General features: G+C 35.6%; 1 protein-coding gene across 2 annotated transcripts in view; it reads right to left on the reverse strand.

Moving 5' to 3' along the window:
• Positions 1–15,863, reverse strand: part of Eaf (ELL-associated factor) — a 184,923-nt gene that overhangs the window by 72,808 nt on the left and 96,252 nt on the right. The window lies entirely within an intron of this gene.

Consider the following 15,863-nt stretch of genomic DNA (forward strand, 5'->3'; position numbering starts at 1 on the left):
TAGAAGATGCATTCAGTGGAAACTAACCATTTGTGCAAAAGTGGATGGAGTGAATTAGTAAGAGATGGATCACTAATCAATTTAATTGTTCTCTTCCGCATTAAGTTGTATTTTGAGGGAGATCTTAGAGGGCATCATGCTAAATGGGAAAGAAGTATTCAATGGGATTTGTGATTTGTATAGGATTAGCAGCTGTTCAGAGTAAAGTAATGCCTTAGGTAAAAAAAGAGAAATCCTAATTTTTTGGATGACAAAGAGAGACTTCATGTTAGAATAATTCCAAGAAGAAAAATCTCATCTTTTCTAGAGATTTGGGTTTTGCCCAAAATAAAAATGAAAGAAACTGGTGTGTGTTTTGCATTTTCCTCCTAATAGTAATCTACCAGGAGGCAATTTATTCCTACATGCTCCACTGCATACAATGCTTATATTACATGTAGCTTACAAGTACTGATTAATCTTTATATTTATGTATCAATATTCATATTTACATCAACATATACACATATTCTGACCTTTACATCCATGTTTATATATATATATATATATATTAACACTATATAAGTCACACAATATCAGTAATTTATGTTACATTATAACAACTGGAAGTTGATCTTATTGACAAATTTAATTAATTCTGTGTAATGCTTCTGGATAAGTCCGTGTTTTGACACTGGCCACTTGTCTCCAGAAGTGATGACGTGCTGTATTAGGGGCATCCCGATGGAGTCCAGTAGCTGACAGTCGTAAATCTGTGTGGCAGAAAAAACATTTCTCCAGTCGGAGTCTGCTTCTGATACTTGACAAGAACTCTGTTGCTGTTGATCTGTTTTTTGATGTTTTCCATTCTTCTTCCCACAAGTTCAGGCTTCTTTCTTCTGCAAGTGTTTTTATAGTAGAGCGAGTACTTTTGGTAACTTGTTTCTAGCCACTTCTTTAGCCAGCTGATCTGCTCTTTCATTTCCTGTTACCCCAGTATGCACGTTCACCCAACACAACTTGATTTCCCATTCCTCTGGGGTGAGATTCCAAACCAGATTTCTTGTCTGCTCTGTTAATGCTATATGGTTGTTCTGGTTTTTTATGCCATTTATAGTGCTTCTACTGTCCTGTAAATTGTTGCTGTCATTTGATGAGAAGTGTGGAGCTCTAATTCCCAGAGATATGTAAGTGAATGAACTATAGCAAGTTGTCCTCAGATGTCCTGTATCCTTTAGAAAAGAACGTTGGTTGTTCTTTCATTGCATGTAACAGGAAGTCCATTCTACAAGAATGCTGCTCTATGCTGCTTGGTTTGGAACAGAGAGGATGCAGTCTAGAGCAGCATTCTTGCAGAATGGACTGCCTGTTACATGCAATGAAAGAACAACCAACGTTCTTTTCGGATTTGCTTCCGTTAGTGTATAATTGGAAATCGTTGCTTTCCTTCTCCTTAATATGTGTTCTCTTTGACGAGGCCACCTACTGTAGTGAAGCGGACGTTAGTACCAGTTTGGATCGATGTTGTAACTTTCATTATATCTTCTGGAAGTGACTTCATATATAAGAAATAATTCTTGTATTTTCAAGCAGATCAGTGTTAGAGTTGCAATAACGCAAGCTGTCCTCAGATGTCCTGTATCCTTTAGTTATACGTATGGCTATAAGGCGTTGAACTCTGTCTAGTTTTTGTCTGTTTATCTTTGATTTTAGTGTTTTTCCAGGCAGGTGCAGCATAAGATATCAGTGGTAGTATAGCTCCGGTATATGTTTTCAGCACTCATTGACCTAATCCCCCACTTAATCTTAATCCTTGCCGACTTAGCTAGGAGGTTTACTACTTGTAAGTTTTTTCAGCAACTTACGAGATGTGCTTACTGAAGGTAAATTTTTCATCTATTTACTCCTAGCTCACTGGCTACCTCAAGAATTTCTCCATTTAGAAAGACCGTTACAGGTTTTGATTTTTTGCACGAGATGTGGAGCACTTTAGACTTGGTACTATTGAAGGCAACTTTCTTCTTGTATGCCCACTCTGCAATTTTAAAGCGTTCTTCATTGGCCATTACTTCTAACTATAAGCCAACGTGTCCCTGAATCATTATCATCGCATCATCAGTGAAAGCTATGACTTTTGTTTCAGTACTGAAAGGAAGTTTTAATAATGAGTTGTACTGGATGTTCCAGAGACTTCGCCCACAGCAGGAACCATGCAGACAGCCTTGTTTGACTTCTTTCGTCACAGTTGTGGTTTTTAATGTCATGATTGCTCTTCTGTCTGTAAAACAATTTTTTGGGGGCATTTTAAATCTCTTGATTGATTATGGCTGGCCACCATGGTCGAAGGTTCCCTGTACATTGAGTGAGATCAGTAGTGTCTTTTTTTTTTGCTGTAGACTGTCTTCTGTGAACACTTTAACCTCCATAATTGCGTCTACTGTGCTGGACTGAGGTCTAATTGTATACTGATTGCTGCTTAATAGGTTTCTTGAGTAGACAGTGTATTATTTGGTTTATAAGAAGTTTTTCAGTTTATAAGAAGTTTATGAGACGAATTAGTCTGTATTTGCTAATTTCGTTTTCCTGGTTTTATTATGGGTATAATTTTAGAGCATTTCCATATTAAAGGAAATCGTCCTCTTTTTAGGCATTCGCTGTAAACTACTGTTACGAATTTGGGGAATTCAACAAACTCTTAGGAGTATATCGCTAGTTATTCCATGCCCTCCAGGAGTTTTTCTTGAATCCATTGATCTTAATACTGACTCGATTTCATTAGTTGTAAATAAGATATTGTTAGGTGTGTCTGTACCTGTTTCATGGATTTCTTCATCTGTTGATTCGTAGTCATCAGGAATAAACTTGTTTTTCATAATAGCTGCAGTTTCTACTAAGTTTTATGGTTATTCCATCCTCTCTAGGAGTTTTTCTTGAATCCATTGATCTTAATACTGACTCAATTTCATTAGTTGTAAATAAGATATTGTTAGGTGTGTCTGTGCCTGTTTTGTGGATTTCTTCATTTGTTGATTCATAGTCATCAGGAATAAACTTGTTTTTCATAACAGCTGCAGTTTCTACTAAGTTTTTAGAGTAGAAGCCATCTGTTTTCTGAATAGTTGATAATATAGGTGTTGCCTTATTCTTGCTTGCTGCTAATTTATATATATGCAATTCTAAGGATTCGATGTGGTTGAAACAGTACAGAATTTTTTCATCGATTCTCTTTTTTGCATTTGTAATTTTGGACTGATAGCTGTATTTGGCTTTATAATAGTTCAGTCTTCTACTCTGTCTTAAATCTTGATTATCGTATGTTCTTTGATCTAGTCGTCTGAGTGAATTAACAAGCTTTCTTAGGACTGTTAGTGCATCATTCCACAAAAGGTACTGATTTTCTTCCACCAAATGTTTAGCTTCCTGGTTGTTCTGATTGTTTGGTCGCTGGATTTTTTTAGACCGAATGAAAACGCAGAAGCAAGGAAGTCTATACAGGCTTGTGCTGATGCCCATATGGTTAGGTTGTTGTCTAAGCTCAGCTGTTGTTTGCTGATACCATTAAAGTGATGTTCTGAGATTAGGCATAAAAATTCTCTTTTTAATGCTTTCACAAATATCTCAAGATTGGTTTTATTGGTGAAGCATTTGGTGTTAATGTGATGGTTTGTGTTGTATATCATCATCATCAAATTCCTGACATTTACCATCAATGGGGTATACAGGATATGATAGTACTACATGAAAAATTTACATCATTACTAATTTCCTACCTACAATTTTCTGCCAAATCAATCTATTACCTGTCAAAGCTACAACATTGTCAGATCTCATATTTATATATCTATCTTCTAAGCAGTGGTGAGCTATGCAAATTATAACAAAGGGCTCGCATCGTCGAGCAAAAAAAAGCCTCATTTCACACAGAAACACAGAAATCTATTAATATAGATTGTGTACAAATGCCAATCGACCCGTAAAGGCTATCACTTTTAAACAAATATTTCATGATCTAAACATGAAATATTTGCACACAATCATCTGTGTTAATTTATCTTACATAAGAAAAACATTTTTTCACTATCAAAATATTCATCATCATCAAATTCCTGACATGTATCCTCAAGTTGTGTACAGGATATGATAGCACTACATGAAAAATTTACACCATTACTAACTTCCTATCTACAATTTTCCTCCAAATCAGTCTATTACTTATCAAGACTCCAATATTATCATTATCAGATATTATATTTCTATTGTCTAAGGCACATTGTACCATATCAATCCACCTATATCTTGGACTTCCTATGGGTCGTTTTCCTGCCAACCTGGCAGGAAAACGACCCATAGGAAGTTTTGCTAATCTTTCCTTGCCCATTCTGTTTAAGTGACCATACCACCTGAGATTAGCTCTGCTAACGCATTCCTGGATGCTGACAATGTAAAGTTCTATCCTAATATCCTGTTTTTAATATGATATTGCCATTGATGCCATCTGTTCACGCCTATAATCTTTCTCAGGACTCTCATATCTGCGGTCTCTAGTCTTTGGTCAAGTGTTTTACTTCTGACCCAGCTCTCAGATCCATAAGTTAAAACTCGTTTAAACACTGTCCTGTATACAGCTAATTTAGTGTTCCGACTAATTTCTCTCTTATTCCATACGAATTTATACAATTGACTTCCTACCATACCAGCTTTGTTGATTCTGTTGTCTATTTCCACATTTAATTTACCATCTTCACTAAAAATCATGCCTAAGTAGCTGAAATATTTTACTTGTTCCACAGGTTACCCACTCACAATACATTTGACGTTTTCAACAATTCTACCTATTTTCATTGTCTTTGTCTTTTTAATAATGACCTTCATACAATAACTATTACAACAGTTATTCAATTTAGTCAGGGAATCTTGCAAACTTGTAATGCATTTATTTAGAAGTATAACATGCTTTCTCTAAAGCATTAAATTCCTCCACTTCTACCTTAGTAGAACCTTCTGTGGGACCATAGGCACAAATAAGTCTCGTTGTCCAGTTCCCCATTCTCATATTTGCCCACATCACTACCATTCAAGAAGATTAGCCTCATATTTTGTGTTGAATACTATGGCTACTCCTTTTCCTTGATTGTCATTGCCTGAATATAACATTTTGTATTTATTACTCAGAAAGATCTCACCAGTTTTTGTCTTTTTTGTTTCAGTCACCCCTATTATGTTGATCTGGTACTTATCTAATTCCTCAGCTAGCTCCATATCTTTGCCATTCAGGCTTCTTATGTTGATAGTACTGATCTTTAACTCTGGTGATGTTGAGGTTTGTTTTCAGATTTGTTCCAGTAGCTGACTTTTCGCTGTTCAGTCTGGTGAAATCAACAGGGGCCTTGATTAATCGGGCGACACCCCAGTCGGCATGAAATTTTGTCATGTTGTACCATCATTTTTTATTTTGGTTTAACCAATAAGAATACAATTTGGTCGGTTAAATCCCAAACTGCCACAAATCCTCGTTCATTCAGTATCCAGGTAGTTACCCAACAGGGTGCACCATGAGAAGGTGAGGATTAGACATTAGGTCAGAAGCCCTGGTCGGGTCTCTGCATTCCTTTAAAGGCTATGTGGAGGTCTCCTCACAGTTATACAGCTTTGACTCTTAAGCACCCCAAGCTCTCCTTATTAACTCCTTAATCCAGATTCTTAATTTATTCTCCATATATCAGCTTTACAATATGCTTAGCGGCTAGAAAATATTCCTATTTGTAAAATGGTAGTAACAGTAACCATAATATTTTATTTAATAAAATCACTTTGTTAGGTTACCGTATGAGTTTTTCGCTTAATATATTTCAAAAAATTGTTTTTTTTTTTTTTTTTTTTTTCTGAAAAAATAAAAAGTAAACAAGAAGGGCTTGTTTACAGAACAAAAGGCTGGGGCAAGCTTATAGGGCTGAACCCTTATAGCTCACCACTGCTTCTAAGGCACTTTTTACATATCAATCCACCTATATCTTGGTCTTCCTCTGAGTCTTTTTACTGCCAACCTGGCAGAGAACACTTCTTGGGCTAATCTTTCCTCGCCCATTCTATTTAAGTGACCATACCACCTGAGATTAGCTCTACTAATCCATTCATGAATACCGACAATGTCAAGTTCCTTCCTAATATCCTCGTTTTTAATATGATATTGCTATTAATGCCATCTGTTCACACCCCTAATCTTTCTCAGGACTCTCATATCTGCAGTCTCTATTCTTTGGTCAAGTGTTTTACTTCTGACACAGCTCTCAGATCCATAAGTTAAAATCGGTTTGAACACTATCTTGTATACAGCTAATTTAGTGTTTTGACTAATTTCTCTCTTATTCCATATAAATTTATTCAATTGACTTCCTACCATACCAGCTTTGTTGATTCTGTTGTTTATTTCTATATTTAATTTACCATCTTCAATAAAAATCGTGCCTGAGTAGGGGAAATGTTTTAATTGTTCTATAGGTTCTCCATTCACACAATGCAGCTGATATTTTCAATGCTTCTGCCTATTTTCATTATCTTTGTCTTGTTATTGCTGACCTTCATACCATATATATCACAACAGTTATTCAATTTAGTTAGGAAATCTTACAGATTTGTAGCAGATTTATTTAGAAGTATAACATCATCCGCATAAAGCAAGGAGTTGACATTAACATCTCCAATTTTGATATCAGGTTTAATAACACTTACCTTCATAATGTATTCCATATAGATAATGAATAACAGAGGTGACAATGTACATCCTTGTCTGAAACCAGATTTAACATTAAACCATCTCCCTGTACTTCCTTCAATTCTAACTGCTGACTTACAACTCAAATAAAGACTAAGTATTGCTTGATATAATGATCCACTTACACCACACCACTGTAGCATTTTGAATAGCTTCTCTCGTCTCCTTGTCATATGCTTTTTTTTAGATCTACAAAACTTAAATACAGATATTTGTTATATTCCCATGACTTTTCAACTATTTGTCGTAAAGTGAATATCTGATTCTGACAGCCTCTATTTGGCCTGAATCCAGCTTGTTCCTCACCAAGCTTCTCTTCCACAATCCTTCTCAACCGTTTAACAAGTATACTGGCAAAAATCTTACCACGAACACTCAGTAGAGAAATACCTCTGTAATTCTCACATTCATTATTATTTCCCTTTTTATATATGGGTACTATGAGAGCTCTATTCCAATCATTGGGAATTCGTCCTGCTGTCCAGGCCCTATGCAGTGTAGTCACTGTAAAACTTTTATACCTCAATACTTTAGCATTTCTGGTCTAATATCACCTACTCCAGCTGCCTTTTCCACATTTCAGACTTTTGACGGCTTTTTCTACTTCAAGTATGGATATGTATTCCTGATTCCTGTTCAATTTTTTTTTTTTTTTTAAATCACTGTGCTCTCATCCCTGCTAGTTTCATTTAGCAATTTTTTGAATTAATTACTCCATACTTGAAGAATATCTTTTTTCTCCAGTTTTCATATCACCTTTATCATCTCTAATTCCTTTTACAGCACTCTTTCCTCAATTTCTGAGCTTCTTCAACAACCTCCAGAATATCTTGCCACCTTCTTGATATTTATTTTCTATGTTCTTGCCAAAGTCTTCCAATGACTTGTGTTTAGATAGTTTTACACAGTGTTTCGCTTTCTTACATTTGTCTCTGTATTCTCTAAGAGCACAAGCTGACTAATTTGCCAGAAAGTTTTGATATGCTTTCTTCTTTTCCTTCACTGCCTCTTTAACTTCCTGTGTCCACCATGGAGTTCCAATTTTTTCTATCCTTGCAGACAACCACACCACATGCCTCTCTAGCAGAATCAATCAATATTTCCTTCAGAGCTTGCCACTGAATCTCCAAGGTTTGATTTCTGTTCTCAAACTCTTTCATTTTTTCTTCAATAATGTTTGTATATTTTAGTCTACAGTTCACATCTGAGAGCTGCTCAATTTTTATTCGTTTTAAAACTTTCTTACATGTTCTTCTTTTCAATATGAAATTCAATTTTATCCTGCTTAAGACTAAATTGTTATCACTTCCAATTTCAAATCCTCTGTACACTCTAGTGTCCTGCACCAGAGAGAAAACATCACTCTCAACAATAATATAGTCAATGAGACTTTTCTTATTCCTTGCCTCTTTTCTCCATGTGAATTTGTGCACATTTTTTGTTGTGTTGTGTATTATGTTTAAATTTTTGTTGCTGATGATGAAACTTAATATGCAATGATCAGACCAGTTTTCCTCTGCCTCGTATTTCCATTCGGAAACTCAGGGTAAAAAAGCATTTTTGTTATTGTCAGATCAATGAAGTTGCTTCCTCTGGTATTTTCAAATGATGGAGTATTACAGTCGTTGTTTAGTATGTGTAGGAAATTTGATGCCAAGAACTCTTCTGGATTTTTGCCTCTGTTTGTGCAGTCGTTAAACCATAAAACTGAATGGGTGTTACTATCTATTCCAAGATTTAGGCCGTGAATGATGATGATAATATGATGTGTGTGTGTGTGTGTGTGTGTGTGTAATAAAGCAAGAGTGTATTTTGCTTTTGTTGAAACTGAAAGGTTATCCAAACCCTACTGAATGATGGTTTGACAGCTGGAATTTAGGACAGAAGCAGTTGATACTGTATAGATTGTGGTGATTGTCCTGTGCAAGGTACTATAATTACCAACACTGTATACTTGATTGGTGGTTAACTGGAGTATATAAGGAGGAGAGCTGATGAAAGAACAGAGCCTTGTGGAATCTAAGCATAGAAGATAAATACCTGTCTACCATCATGTGTAATGTGCATCCAGTCAGACAGCTTGCAACCTACTTGCAGAAGTCAGAGCACAGATCAAATGATGGGAGTTTACTTAACAGATCCTTGTGCTAGACCTAATCAAAAGATCCACCTAGATCTAAGCTGTTCTCTAGATCCTTCTCCTCTCACTCATCATACATGTGTTACTAACATTTCTTCTACCATTCTGTTTAAGTCCATACCACATGGTACGAGTTTAAAACATGAGTAGTTGCAAAACCTATAGGAAATGAATGTCATGTGTGGGCAGAGTCAAGAAAAAAGTAATTTGCTGATACTTTATTTGAAGAGCAGTAGGTTGTTGTCAGGGAATATGTCATGGGAAGACTAATCCAGAACAGAGGTAGAAGAAATGAAGGATGTAAGTAGCAGGTTTGGTGAGTTAGCAATTCAACCATAAATGGCTATTATGCATCTGTTGTATTGTAGGTTTAACAGAAAATTGGAGAATGATGGATGGTGGTTTTACCAAATAGCAGTAAAAATATCTGTAGAAAAGAGACAATGTGGAAACTGTGAGACAGACTCGAGAAAGAGAGAGGTATCAAATTAGCCAAACTGTCTTCTGGATAGTATAAAGAATTTTTAGAGAGTTTTCTGGTGCACCTTTTCCCAATGTGAGGGTAGTATTTTAAGATTAGTCAGATACGCACTTTGTACAGATTTACAAGATGGAAAACAACATAGTGAGTTAAAATAAAATAAAAATAAAATAAATAAAAGATTTCTGGAAGCCAAAGCATGCTTAAATAACAGGGGATTTGAAGTGATAATCACCATCTAGTTTTTAGCAGGATAAAAATTAATTTCACATTGAAAAGAAAAATATGTAAGAAGATTTTAAAAAGAATCAGAAGTTAAGTAGCTCTCAGAGGTGAATTTTTTTTAACTGTAGACTCAAATATACATTATTCAAGAAACAAGTGAAAAAAAAGTTTGAAAACAAGAATTTGGCAGACTCAGAAGAAAACACTGATTTAGCTGGAGAGGTATATGGCTGGGTTATCTTCAAGTGTAGAAAAATCAGTACTCCATGGATAGATTCAGGATGTTAAAGAGGAAGTCATGGAAAAGAAGAAGAAAGAAAGTAAGTCAGGCATGTGCTCTGAGAGAATAAATGTAGCTAGAATACAGAAAATAACAGGAAGGTGATGACAAAATGTTCTGAAAGCAAGGAATCAAATGATAAGTTTACATGAAGATATTTTAAACGTTTGGAGTAAGTACTTTGAAAGAATAGAAAAGCAATTGAAAATTAGTGGAAAGACAGCTGGAATAGATGTTATTCAATCAGAAATATTTAAATATGGAGTTACAGTGGCTGCACTGCATAATTCAGAGAGAATGATCAGAAAGGTCAAATCCTGGATGTTTGGAATAGAGCTGCCAGAGCATCCATCTAAAAGAAAGGGAAATAAAATTACTGAGCAATTTCCCTACTGGGCATTCCAGGTAAGATTAATGTAAGCATAATTCAAAAGAGCAGCATTTCCCAAACTATGCTCCATAGAAAAATAGTGTTCTGTGAGACGGGAAAAAGTTTTTTGTGAAAATCTTAATAATTTAAAAATTAATTAATTTTGTTAGATATAATGCATTCCAGCATTATACCTAATATTAAACAAATTTGTGATTCAAAGATCTAATCACATTAAAAGGTAATTAATTTTTTCCTTTTAAAAATCATAATTTGTGTTCTTTTCTTATGTAGAATACAGCTTTAATTTTCAACTGACTTAATAATTTTTATACATATATTTTTTTGTTTTCAAAAATAAAATGCATTTGAGCATTAAGCATATGTATTTTATTTAAAAACCAAACAAAGTCAAAAAAGAATAGAAGTGTTTATAAATATATTGCGAGATGAAGGGTGTTCCATGACTAAACAAGTTTCGGAGATATTGCAGAAGAGAATAAGAAAAACCTGAAGAGAAACTTGTTGGGTTCAGGCCAAACAGGGGATGTTTTGATCATATTTTTTTCACTTTAGGTAAGATGAAAAATCATGGGAATATAACAAAGTCTGCATTTATGGTTTATAGATCTGGAAAAGGTATATGCAAGGTGCCAAAAGAAAAATTGTTCAAACACTAAAATTACATGGTGCAAATAACACATACAAAGCAGCACATAATACTTACTATTGTGTAGATGTTTTATATTCTTAAATAAAGCCAGTATAAGTCTGCAGGATAACACTGCTATAAGAAATCTGGTAAGAAAATTGGCTATAAAAAGACAAAGGCTATGAAAATAGGCTGGAATACAGACAACAACTGAATAGAAAATCTATAATACAAAGTCCAGCTATTTAGACACCATTTTTAGTGAAGATAAATTAAATATAAAAATAGTCAACTCAATAAGCAAAGATGATATTGTGGGAGAGTCGGATGATTACAGTTAAATTTTTAATGGTGCATTAGGGACTGAGGTTATGACGCACCAAGTTTAGAAAGCATTAAAATTTAATTGTAGATAAATATATAAAAATATAATAAACGATGCTATAATATAAAATTTGTATGAAAGGTTTTGCATAAAATCACCGATTGTAAGAGACTCAGGCAAATTACAAAAAGCAGTAAAATAATTATGGCATGACACATCCAAGAAATCATTGCAGGAGAGCACTGTACACCACACAATCACTGTCTGTGCTACTTAATTTGCCATCTATACTATTCCATCAACTGCCAATAATGGTATTTTTGTCTGCTAAATGCATGCACCATCAGATTTGCCTGTACACAGGAAGAAAAATTTGAGTTTTAAGAGAAAACCCAGCTATTTCTGTGCGAGATTGGAACTCACCTTCACTAAAAAAAAAAAAGGCAACAATGATTTCACTCACAATCAAACTCGGGTCTTTTCCAACTAAAGCGCACAGTTCCATAATTCTTCCAACTCCACTATAGAGACTTTATTGACTTTATTAAATGACTGCAGTCATTTAATTTCAGACTTAATCTGGTAAAGTTGTCGATGTTTTTTCTAAGTCATGATATCTGTCAGTGAGATACTAATTTTAGTCTTATAATCTGCTAGTAATCTGTGTACAGACATGCAGATGAATTCTTAGAGAATGAGCTGACCTAGCTACAATGTCTTATTATCCCAAGGACATTTGGGATTCAACATAGGCAAACATCCAAGCAAAGCTTACAGATTTGATGTAAAATATACTGGAACCAAGAGAGCAGTGGATGTGAATGGCTTATCAAAGACTCTAGAGAACAATGAGTGTATAATTAATGCATCTCTGATAGGTTCATCTTTATATAACATACTGCAAACTATGACAGACACAGCATTACATTTGCTATATTCTAGCAGGACTGGATTAAATATTATACTCTCTGAGAAGACAGCATGAGATCCCAATAGAGACTCTGATTTTGAACCATCTGTGCATTAATAGTACAAAATCTGATTATTCTGTGCTGTGTGAGTGTGCACAAAAGGAGGAGGAAGGGAAGTTTCCTTAACTTGCACAAAGAGAAACTGCATGATGAAATATAGCATATAGCTGTGCAGAATATAGCTACTACCAAGGTGATAGTATGTTAAGAAGCAATTGTGCAGTATTGTCTAGAGCATGTTTAATTCTTTTAAGCACAGTCCAAGGGGGGGGGGGGTATATGGGCATCTATATGTCTCTTTGGACTTACTTATTCAACATAACAGGTGTTGCGCATAAGATATCCTAACATGACTAAATATACTTTTCTACATAGAATGATCTGGCAGAGATTTTATTTTGGCTATATACTGCGAAGAGAATTGTTGTACGTTAAAATATACTTTGATATAAAGACTGAGAACAAATGATATCCAGAATGCTCCAGGTGCAATTCTAATTGTTTGATGGTGGACAGATCAATCACTGAAGCATTCTCTCAGATAAAAATATGATGCACATACATACACAGAACCCATAATTGAGTCTTGATCTTAACTGGATTAAGTGCTTAGTAAAGATGCACAAAGAACATCGATTTGCATCCCACTTTCTGGCTCATCATTGCTTCTCAAGAATTGATTCATGGGACAGGAATGTTAATTTTTTAATGAATACGAGTCCCAAGAATTCGTTCCAATTGGGATTACCAGTGATCTTATTCTTAGCTGTGGGTCAGAATAAAGGCTATGTTTACAGCAAAAGTGAAAGAAACAGTTCTGTGGAGAAAACCTGAACTCAATTGTGAGGAACCATAGAAGTGATCATGGCTGTCTTTCTATGATCCTCACATTGCAAGAATGACTATCTACACAGAGGGCACTGCTTACAGTAAGAGCAATGTTATTCAGTTTGCATGTACAATAAACAGTGTGACTTAAAATGGTCTTTGTGGGACTCCATTGTCTTGAAGAAAGGATCAGAAAAATGAAGAAAAAAAAAAAAGATTTGGACATATAATTTTTGATTAAAAAAAAAAAAGAGGGCTATTCTCTATCCAAGACCAAATTTGTCTAGCTCTTTCAGTATGCAAAATCTATACACCGTGTAAGTACACATTTTACATGGATCAAAAAATTTTGCACCCAGGCAGCGCAAACCCACAACCCTGGGCATGACCATATTTTTTGCATATTTGAAACACCATAAAAGATTCCAGATATACAACCTGACAGGGCAGCTGAGCTATCTTCTTCAATTGATGTTTAAGGTTTTGTTGTATAAAATGTAAGGATGATATTTCTGGTCAATACCAGGAGAAAATCTGTCAGGAACACTGAAGGTCTTATTCTGACATTACTCAAGAAAAGTTTCAGCTTTGCGTGATATTGCAAAAATAGTTGCTCTGATTGTATGTGTGAGGATGTTTCAACAAAAACATCTGAGTTCATATGCTTTTTTATTTTTACAGATTCTGGGGATCCTGCAAACCCTTTCAAACTGTTCTGGATAAAGAATGGTGCCATTTTCAAGATTGGGCATTCAGCTGTTGAATATAAGAAAAGAAGGTATATTTGTAGGCGACTAATTTATTCAGTTTCTTGTTATCTGTTTGATGCTGCCGTAGTTTTTGTACTTGGTTGGAATTTGTTAAGGGGGAGCCCTGATAAACATGAGGGAGAAAACTTATTCTCAAATGGAGGAAAAAGAGTGAGCTCTACATCCACCCTAGTTACACACAGAAGCCATTATCTGGCAAGCAATGACTATGCTCAAAAATGCAACACCCAGGCGACCCAGTGACACACACACACACAAAATACAGCAAGCCTTAGACCCTGTTTCCAGATCATGGAGAAGGAGATTTACTGCTACACCACTGACTCTTGAAAGCAAACCCAGAAGTTGACTGACCCTGGCCAGGCCAACCAAGACCACTCATCATATCAAAGAAGGGACCCAGAGCAGTGCGAGTTTACCAGGATTTCCCTTTCTCGATGACAAAAACACGATCCAAGTGATGATGCAGCGCTGGAAAAATGCGACAGTAAAAAACTCAGGATGAGGAGAATAAAGATGAAAAATGAAAGGGAGACCAGTACTATCACTGGGAGGTCCTCTTCAGCATGAGCAGATATCCTTCCTATACGGGAGGGGGGGGGGGGAAGTCAACTGAATATATTTATATGGAATAACAGATGGTACCAATGGCAGAATCATATCAAAAATGATGATATTAGGTAGGAACTTTATGCTGTTAAAATTTGAAAATGTGTGAATAAAGCAAAACACTGGTGGCAGGATCATTTAAAAGGAATGGGAGAGGAAAGGTCAGCAAAATAGTGAGATAAAGATGGCAGCTAAAGATCCAGAGGAAGACCAAGATCTACATGAAATGGTTCAGTTATAAACAACTTGAGAAGACCAAAATGTAAGAACTGACAATATTGGAATCCTGACAGATAGCGAGTTGGAGGAAAACTATCAATAGGAAGTCACTAATAACAAACTCTTCATGCAATACTATCATAGCATCCTGATATTGAGGATATATATCAAGAAATAGATATATTTTTTTTTATCATTATTCGTATGGGGTTCCCCCACCCCAGGGATTGGACATTAGGTCAGAAGCCCTGGTCGATTCTCTGCATTCCTTTAAAGGCTATGTAGAGGTCTCCTCTCAGTTATACAGCTTTGACTGAGATGAACTCTTATTACAGAACTAACACCCATTCTTTTTTTTTATTATCTCTACACTATATTATACTCAAGTGGTATATAACCCCACACCATGGAAGCAGGGATGTTTAAGGGTCAAAGCCGTATAACTGAGAGGAGACCTCCACATAGCCTTTAAAGGAATGCAGAGAACCGACCAGGGCATCTGACCTAATGTCCAATCCGCACCTTCTCATGGTGTACCCGGTTGGGTATCTACCTGGATACTGAACGAACAAGGATAGGCAGGCAATTTGGGATTTAGCCGACCAAATTGTATTCTTATTGACTTAAACCAATATAGAAAATAATGGCTGAGGCGTCGCCGGGTTAAACAAGGCCCCGTTGTTTTCGCCAGGGAACGAGTGTGAACAGCGAAAATTCAGCTACTGGAACAAATCTGAAAGCACACCCCAACTCAACATCACCAGAGTTAAAGATCGGTACTATCAACATAAGAAGCCTGAATGGCAAAGAAATGGAGCTAGCTGAGGAATTAGATAAGTACCAGATCGACATAATAGGGGTGAATGAAACAAAAAAAGACAAAAACTGGTGAGATCTTTCTGAGCAATAAATACAAAATGTTATATTCAGGCAATGACAATCAAGAAAAGAAGGAGTAGCCATAGTATTCAACAAAAAATACAAAGCTAATCTTCTTGAATGGCAGTCAGTCTCAAGTAGAGTAATGTGAGCAAATATGAGAATAGGGAACTGGACAATGAGACTTATTTGTGTATATGGTCCCACAGAAGGTTCTACTAAGATAGCAGTGGAGGAATTTTTTGAGGCTTTAGAAAAAGCAACTGACACAATGAAAAAGGAAAAGTTGGTCCTTGTCGGGGATCTAAATAGCAGATTAGGAAATGATTGTGAGATATACAGAAATATTTTGGGAAAATTTGG

Source organism: Typopeltis vanoorti, chromosome 13 (assembly GCF_054136105.1).
Source record: "Typopeltis vanoorti isolate ZY-2024b chromosome 13, IOZ_Tvanoo_1.0, whole genome shotgun sequence".
Taxonomy (NCBI): Eukaryota; Metazoa; Arthropoda; class Arachnida; order Uropygi; family Thelyphonidae; genus Typopeltis; species Typopeltis vanoorti.